This window comes from Capsicum annuum, unplaced genomic scaffold, assembly GCF_002878395.1.
Source record: "Capsicum annuum cultivar UCD-10X-F1 unplaced genomic scaffold, UCD10Xv1.1 ctg2683, whole genome shotgun sequence".
Lineage (NCBI taxonomy): Eukaryota > Viridiplantae > Streptophyta > Magnoliopsida > Solanales > Solanaceae > Capsicum > Capsicum annuum.
Genome location: NW_025833151.1, coordinates 27,720 through 36,693, shown reverse-complemented (window position 1 = coordinate 36,693; position 8,974 = coordinate 27,720).

Below are 8,974 nucleotides of genomic sequence, written 5' to 3'. Positions count from 1 at the left end.
CTAAGAAGAAGAATTGGGGAAATTCATAATCAATAGTTATGCTCCCAATCCTAAGCCTTCGCGTGATCATAATTTTCAAACTAGCAATGGTCCCAAGGCATAGGTTGCCCAGTCTCAGGCTAGTGGAGCTCAGTCAGCCCTACCATATCCTCTTTGTCATTTTTGTGGGTAGCTTTACCAAGGATATTATGAGGAGGGGAGGAATCAATGCTATAATTATGGTCAACTTAGTCATATATAGCGAGATTTTCCTTCAGCTAGGGTTGCCACTGGGGCTAATAAAGTTTTCGTTGCTACTTCTTCAGCTTCTACTCCAATAGGCACTACTTTTGGTCCCGACACTAGTTGGAATCATCTCTATGCTCTTGCTACTTGTAAGGAATTTGAGGCATCCCTAGATGTTGTTATTGGTATGTTATAGCTCTTTTCCTGTGATGTTTATTGTTTGCTTGATCTGGGTTTTTTACCCTTTCTTATGTGACCGTGCACTTTCTAAACCCTTTTCTGTGGCTATATCGGTGGTTTATTCTATAGTTACTAGAAAAATCTATAAGGGTTGTATGGTGCCCATCTTTCAAAGAGAGATACTAGTGAATTTGATAGAGCTTGATATGGTAGATTTTAATGTTATCTTTGGGATGGACTGGCTTCATTTATGGTATACTTCTTTGGATTTTAGGACCCGAAAGGTCAATTTTCACTTTCCTAATGAACCTGTGATTGAATGGGAGGAGAGTTCCTTAGTGTCCAAAGAAAAGATTATTTCTTATCTTAGATCTCAAAAATTAATTTCAAAAGGGTGTCAGTGTAATCTAGTCGGGTTAAGGATTCTGACTCTGAAAGTACCTCTTTGAAATATGTACTTGTGGTTAATGAATTTCCTAAAGTCTTTCCTTATGAGCTTCCTGGAATTTCTCCCGATAGGGAATTAGATTTTAGGATTGATCTTCTGTCAGATACTCATCCTATTTTCATTCTTCCTTATAGGATGGCTCCGACTAAACCAAAGGAACTCAAGGAGCAATTGAAGTATATTTTTTATAAGGGTTTCATTCATCCTAGTGTCTCTCTATGGGGTTCTACTATGTTTTTCATGTGAAAGACAGATGGGTCCTTCGGATGTGTATAGACTATCATCGATTAAATAAGGTAACAGTGAAATATTAGTATCTTCTACCTATAATTGATGATCTTTTTTAGCATCTTCAGGGTGCTAGGTGTTTCTCTAAGGTTGATCTCCATTCGGGCTATCATCAGTTGAAAATTAGGGATGTTGTTATTTCTAAGACTACATTCAAAACCTAGTATAGTCACTATGAGTTTTTAGTTATGTCATTTAGGTTGACTAATGCTCCGACTACTTTCATGGATCTTATGAACTGAGTTTTTGGACTTGTTTATGATAGTTTACATTTATGACATCTTAGTGTACTCTAAGAGTGAGGAGGATCCAATCACCTCTGAATTGTATTGCAGATACTTAAAGACCAGAAGTTGTATGCAAAATTTTCTATGTATGAGTTTTAGCCAAATGTTCTGACTTTTCTTAGGCATGTTGTTTCTAGTGAGGGGATCAAGGTGGATCCATAAAGACTTAAGGAAGTTATGCAGTGGCCTAGACCCACGACTCCAACTGACATTAGGTGTTTCTTAGGCTTGGCTGGGTATTTGTGGAGAGTTTCTCATATATTGTTACTTCATTGATGAAGTTGACTCAGAAAAAGATTGTGTTTTTATGGTTCAATTTTTGTGAGGGTAGTTTTGATAAGTTGAAGGATAATTTACTTCTGCACCAGTTTTAACCCTGCCCGAGGGTACTGATGGTTTTGTTGTATTTTGTGATGCATCCCATGTGGGACTAGGCTGTGTCTTGATGCATCATGGTAAGATTATGGCTTGCACCTCCAGATAGCTTAAGGTTCATAAGAGGAACTATCTGACTCATGATCTAGAGTTAGAAAATGTGGTCTTTGCCTTAAATATTTAGCACCATTATTTGTATAGAGTACATGTAGACATCTACTAATATAATAAGAGTTTACAGTATGTGTTCACGCAGAAGGAATTGAATTACAAGCAGAGGAAGTGGTTCAAATTGCTTAAGGATTATCACATGAGTCTTCACTATCATCCAGGTAAAGCTAATATTGTTGTTGATGCTCTTAGAAGGTTGTCTATACGGAGCTTATCCCATGTTGATGAGGATAAAAAAGGATTAGTAAAGGACATTCACAAGTTGGTTAGCTTGAAAATTTGTTTTTTGGACTCTGAGGATGGAGGAGTAATTATTTTGAAAGTGATTAAATCATCTCTTGGTGATGTGATGAATAATAAGCAGGCTTTGACCCCAATTTATGCAGATTATGGATGATATGGATCAATAAAAGGTTATGGCTTTCGAGATTAAGGGAGATGGCAACTTGAGGTATCAATGTAGGTTGTGTGTGCCTGATGTTGATAGGTTGTGGGAAAGGATTTTTTGACTGACACTCATGACTCTAGATATATAGTTCATCCATGTTCGACTAAGATGTACCTTAACTTAAAGGAAATCTACTAGTGGAACAATATGATAAGGGATGTAGCAAACTTTGTGGCTTAGTGTATGGTTCACCAGCAAGTCAAAGTTGAGCATTTGAGGCCTGGTGACATATCTCAAGAGATAGAGTTGCCCATGTAGAAGTAGGAGATGATTAATATGGATTTCATTATGGGTCTTTCGCGGTCTCACTATCAGTATGATTCAATTAGGGTCGTTGTAGATAGGATAACTAAGTCTACTCACTTCTTGCTTATGAGTACTAACTACTCAGGAGAGGATTATGCTAAGTTTTTCATTTAGGAGATTGTGAAACTGCATGGTGCACCAGTGTCCATTATTTCAGACTGAGGTACACAGTTTTCTTCTTAATTCTGGTGTTTATTTTAGAAAGAAGTGGGTACACAGGTGAACCTTAGCGCCGCTTTCCACCCTCAAATGGATGGTCAAGCAGAGCGTACTATTCAGACTTTGAAGGATATGCTAAGGTCCTGTGTGATTGAGTTTAAAGAGAGTTAGGTTGACCATATGCCTCTTATTGAGTTCGCACACAATAACAATTATTATTCTAGCATTCATATTGCTATTTTTTAGGCTCTCTATGGTAGGAGTGTAGGTCTCCTATTGGGTGGTTTGAGGTAGGTGAGACTAGGTTATTTTGTCCTTACTTGGTTTACCAAGCCATAGAAAAGGTAAAAGCAGTTCGAGAAACACTTAAGATTGCTCATAACCTCCAAAAGTCTTATGCGGATTTTAGGTGACGGGATTTGGAGTTTGAAATAAATGATTGGTTATTCTTGAAGGTCTCTTCTATGAAAGAAGTCATGAGGTTTGGGAAGAAGGGTAAGCTCAATGCCTGCTATGTTGGTCTGTATCAGATTTTGAGAAGAATTTGGAATATTGATTATGAGTTGGATTTACCTATGAGTTTGGGCTCTATTCATCCTGTCTTCTATGTGTCTATGCTGAAAAAGTGTTTGGGTGATCCTTCCTTGATAGTGCATGTTGAGGATGTTGGTTTCATGGATTCCTTATCTTATGAGGAGGTTCCGATTGAGATATTGGATAGACAAGTTCATAGATTGAGGATAAATGATATAGCTTCGGTGAAAGTCCTTTGGAGATATCAAAAGGTGGAAGAAGCTACATGAGAAGCTAAGGAAGATATGAAGGCCATGTATCCGTTCTTGTTCCCTAGGTTGGATGAAACTGCTAAAGTATGAGTTTCATTTTCCTCGTCACTTCCCGAGTTTGTCATTTGATTCTAGTGTATTCTTGTTATCCTCAGCTAAAAGTGTCCTAACGTATCATTCAGGGACGAATGATCCTAAGGGGGAAATAATGTAAGACCTTAAAAAATTTTGATCATTTTATTTTTAACCCTCCCGCATGTGTAATGTCAATCTTTGACTTGAATTATATTTAGGAATGTTAAAAGGAAATTTTGGGAAATTTTGAATATTTTGGAAATGGTTCAAGGTCATTTTGGTACCATACGGCAGTAAGCCTCCGCGATAAGGCCATGTCATGGAGGTTAACCTCTATGATATTGGCGTGCCATGCCAGTGATTTAACTTTATCCAATTTTTTATTTTTTTCACTTAGGGTGGGGGGCTTTTGGTATTTTAAACCCTTATACGACTTAATAACATAGAAAATCTCATTCCCTTTAGTTTTAAATGATCAAATTATTCTCTTTATATCTTAAACTCAAAACCCAAAAACATTCAAGGGTTTTACAATGCATTCATAATCCAAACTCCAAACTTTGAATTAACTTCAATTTCTTGTGTATTCCAAGCATGTTTCTCTTTCCTAAACTTGAATTTTACATTGTGGCATTAATTGAATGGATTTTCATATGATTTAAGTTGTGGGTTTTGAAATTAGGTTGAGGGGTTTTTGTTGTAACGGATTGGATTACTTGTCCAACATTTTAAATTAATTATTCATGCTTTAAATTAATATTTTTGGGACTGAATTAGTGCATTATTTAAATGATTGGAATAGAGGACATGGGTTTCCCCAAATTGGATGAATTTTATCTTAGAACTGGCATTAACCTCAACCAACTTTATAATCTTTGTTTTCAATATGGATAATTGCAAGGTTTAACTTGCTTTTGAACCCAATGCATTTGCATTAATGGATAAATGGATATAAAAATGGATTTGGATGGCCTTGGTGGCCATGGGTTGGATTTTAAATGGAACTTGGAATTCAATGTGGTTGTGTGAATTGGTTTGGCACAATTAATTTAGCTTTCAAACATATTGGTATGACAATACCAAGTGATAAATGCCTTAATGAATGATCCTGGATTAATGGTTGAAATTATGTGCAATGTGATTTTATTTGGACTTAAAGATGGTTGTGTATCTCACCATGAAGGTGTAAGTACCGGGGGGATGAATACTAAAAACCACGTTTGTCGGTGTTTGAGGTCTATATGGGATGGCTATTTCCTTAGTGGCTTTACGTAACACCCCAGAATTTTGGCTTTTGAAAATTTTGAGATTTGAGCTTACTGCCCAAGCTACGACTTACCTAATGAGTCGTGAAGACTCTATACGAGTCATAGTACCCTAATTGTAGGGTGACCAGTATAGGTACCAAAGTTTTTGTCTTGAGTATACTTAAGACATTATGAGTCATGGTGATACATTATGAGTCCCGATCTATTTCTATGGAACCTTACTTCATAGCTCTTGTCGAGCTTAAGGAGCTGAATTCTCAACTTCAGGATCTTCTTGGTAAGGGTTTTATCAGATCGAGTGTGTCTTCTTGGGGAGATCCTATGTTGTTTGTGAAGAAGAAAAATGGCTCTATGCGGATGTGTATTTATTATAGGAAGCTTAATAAGGTGACGATGAAGAACCTTTTATCCTATGCCTCACATTGATGATTTTCTTTACCAGCTTCAGGGTGCAATAATGTATTCTAAGATTGATTTGAGGTCTGTTTACCATCAGCTGAGGATATCTTGAAGATAACTTTTAGGACCCGTTATGGTCATTATGAGTTCTTCGTAATGTACTTTGGGTTGACTAACGCCTCAGTCGTATTTATGGATTTGATGAACTGAGTGTTCAGAACTTATTTAGATTTCTTCATGATCATGTTCATCGATGACATCCTTGTATATTCAAAAATCAGAGAAGAGCATGTGCAATATTTGAGGATACTACTCCAGACTTTGTGAGATCATGTACTTTTTGCCAAGTTCTCCAAGTGTGAGTTTTGTCTTGAGTCGGTGACATTCCTTGGAAATATGGTGTCTAAGGATGGGATTATGGTAGACCCAACGAAGATTGAGGCTTCTTGATTAGACTAGACCTACATCTCCGACTGAGGTTAATAGCTTTATCAGTTTGGTCGGTTATCATAGATGATTCATTGAGGGTTTTGCTACTATTTTAGCACCAAAGATGAGATTGACTCGAAAAGAGGTTTCTTTATGATGGTCCGAGGAGTATGAGTTGAACTTTGTCAAGCTCAAGAAGTTTCTCACTTCAGCTCATATTTCAGATTTCCTGTTGAGAGTGACGGATTCACCATGCATTATGATGCTTTTGGTTTTAGTTTGGGTTATGTATTAATGTAGCAAGGTCGTGTTATTGCTGAAGCTGTAAGGAAACTTAAGGTGCACGAGCGTAAATACCTCACTCATGATTTACAGTTAGTGGTGGTAGTTTTTGCGATTAAAATTTGGAGGCATTATATTTATGGTGTGCATTGTGAGATTTTCACATATCATCTTAGTCTTTGTTATCTTATGACCCAAAGAGAGCTTAATGCTAAACAGCATAGATGAATGGAGTTCCTTAAGGATTATCATATCTCCATCTTGTATCATCCAAGCAAAGCAAATATGGAAGAAGACGCCTTGAGCCAAAAGGCAGTGAGTATGGATAGCTTGGCTTGTATTTCAGTTTCTCAAAGACCGTTGGCATGGGATATTTAGTCCTTAGACAACTTGATTGTTAGACTTGATAATTCAAACCCTAGGAGGATTCTTTCTAGCATTGAGGATAGGTCTTCACTATTTAAGCAGACTTGAGATTATCAGTTTGAGGATATTAGACTTTGCATCCTACATGACCAGGTGTTGAGTAGTGATTCCAAGAGGGCTGTCATAGATTTTGAGGGTGTCTTGAGATTTGATAGAAATATTTGTATTTCGAGGATTGATGATTTAATTTAGTTGATTTAGTGTGAGGCTTATAGCTCAAGATATTTTATTCATCTAGGCACAGCCAAGATATATAGAGATTTGAGACATCATTATTAGTGGAGTGCATGAAGAGAGACGTGGCAGAATTTGTAGCTCATTGCCTATGTTGCCAGCAAGTAATAGTTGAGCATTAGCACCTGATGGATTGATTCATAGATTCCACATTCCCAAGTAGAATTAGGAATAGATTACTATGGACTTCAATAGTGTCTTACCTTATACTTCCCATGATTTTGATGGTATTTGGGTCACTGTGGATAGATTGACCAAGTTGGCATATTTCTTTTCTCTTCAGATATCCATTAGTGTCGAGAGGTTAGCCCATCTTTATGTGCGTGAGATCGTCTATTTGAATGGTGTTCCTATATCTATCATTTCAAATATGAGTTTCGTGTTCACTTCTAACTTTTGGAGATATTTTCAAGAGGAGTGGGTGCTCACGTAGATCTTGGTACAGCCTTCCATCCCTAGGTCGACGGGTTGTCAAAGTGGACTATTCAGGTTCTTAAGGATATACTTCGAGCATGTGTTATGGATTTTGGAGGTCAGTGGGAGGAACACTTAGCCTTGGCAGAGTTTGAATATAATAATAGTTATCATTCCAGTATTGAGATAGTGCCTTTTGAGGCTTTGTATGGTAGGAAATATCTTCCCCCAATTGGATGGTTTGAAACTTCAGAGGTTAGAACCTGCGTTACTGACTTGCTTCAGGAGTCGTTGGTAGAGTCAGGGTGATTCGGAATAGATTGAGAGCAACTCAGAGTAGGCAGAAGGCTTATACAGACCATAGACTTTGTACCTTGAAATTTTTAGTTGGTGATCGGGTATTCATCTGTGTATCACCATAAAGGGTGTGATGTGGTTTGGGGGAAAAGCCAAGCTCAACCCTAGATATATTGGACCTTTCGATATTCTTCACACAGTTGATGAGGTGTCTTATTAATTAGACTTACCTCTAGATTGTTTTGTTGTCCATCTGGTTTTCCATGTTTATATGTTGTGACAATACATCCCTGATCCACCTCATGTGCTTAGATAGGACTCAGTCTAGTTGGATGAGTGGTTGACCTTCGTGGAAGAGCATGTGCTCATTTTAGCTAGTAATGTCAGGAAGTTGTGCACTAGGGATATTCCTTTAGTTAAAGTTTAGTGGAGGCACCATACGGTATAGGAGATTGAGAGCAAGATGCATACCCAGTATCCTCACCTGTTTGAGGCTTCAGGTGCATCCTAATCCTTGAATTTTACAGGTGTAAGTCCTTTTAGTAGTGGATATTATAATAACCCTACAGGTCATTTTTGTATTTCCACATATTTACGCCATTAGAGATTTTCTATACCTACCCTAAGTTATTTATAACTTGTAGGGACTAACAGTTTTGTTACCGGGCAGTTCGTTTGGTTTTTAGAGCCAATTTCCAGTTTTGAAGTTTTCATTGGTTCAAATTGGCTATTGGGCAAAAAATTAGTAAAACAACATTGTTTGCCAATTTTGACTATTCCAACAGCTTTGAAATGTCGATTTTAGGCTAGGTTGACTCTTGGTTTTGGTTTCGAGTCACCTGGACTTATTTCGACCTATTGGTCAAAAAGTTAAGAAAATAAAAAATGAGTATGGGACCCACTTTACATTGAGACAACCTCAAATGGAAATTTTGACTGCACCATTGAGTCTAGAATGTCAAATTTTATAGGGTAGCATAGGCCATTTGCTTATACGGGATTTTGAATGGATCTTGAGGGGTAGGCGGAGACTTGGAAAGTCTCAACTGTGTTGGTACACTCGCCGACAGCGAGCCATGGGTCGCCATGACGATACCCTTGGCAAGTTACCATATACCATGATTGTAGTTCATTATGTCATGAATGTGACTCCCTCAACAATAGCACCAGAGTTGCGAATGCGATTGCTGGTCATCGCGAACGCGATAAGACAATCAGTGGGTAGGTATCGCAACTACAATACTAGTGTCACGATGACGACTCCTGAACACTTGGGAAGGAAATAAATATTCCCCTTTTGGCCTAATTTCCACTCTTCTTCATCTATTTCTAAGAGAGTTAAACCCTAAATATTGAGAAAGATTAGGATTAGAGCTCGTGGGTGATTTGGGAAGCTTGGGTAATGATTATTACACGATTTTCAGTTGGATTTGTGGTAAGAATTCTTCATGTTCATGGTTGATTTCCCCTTTTCTTCT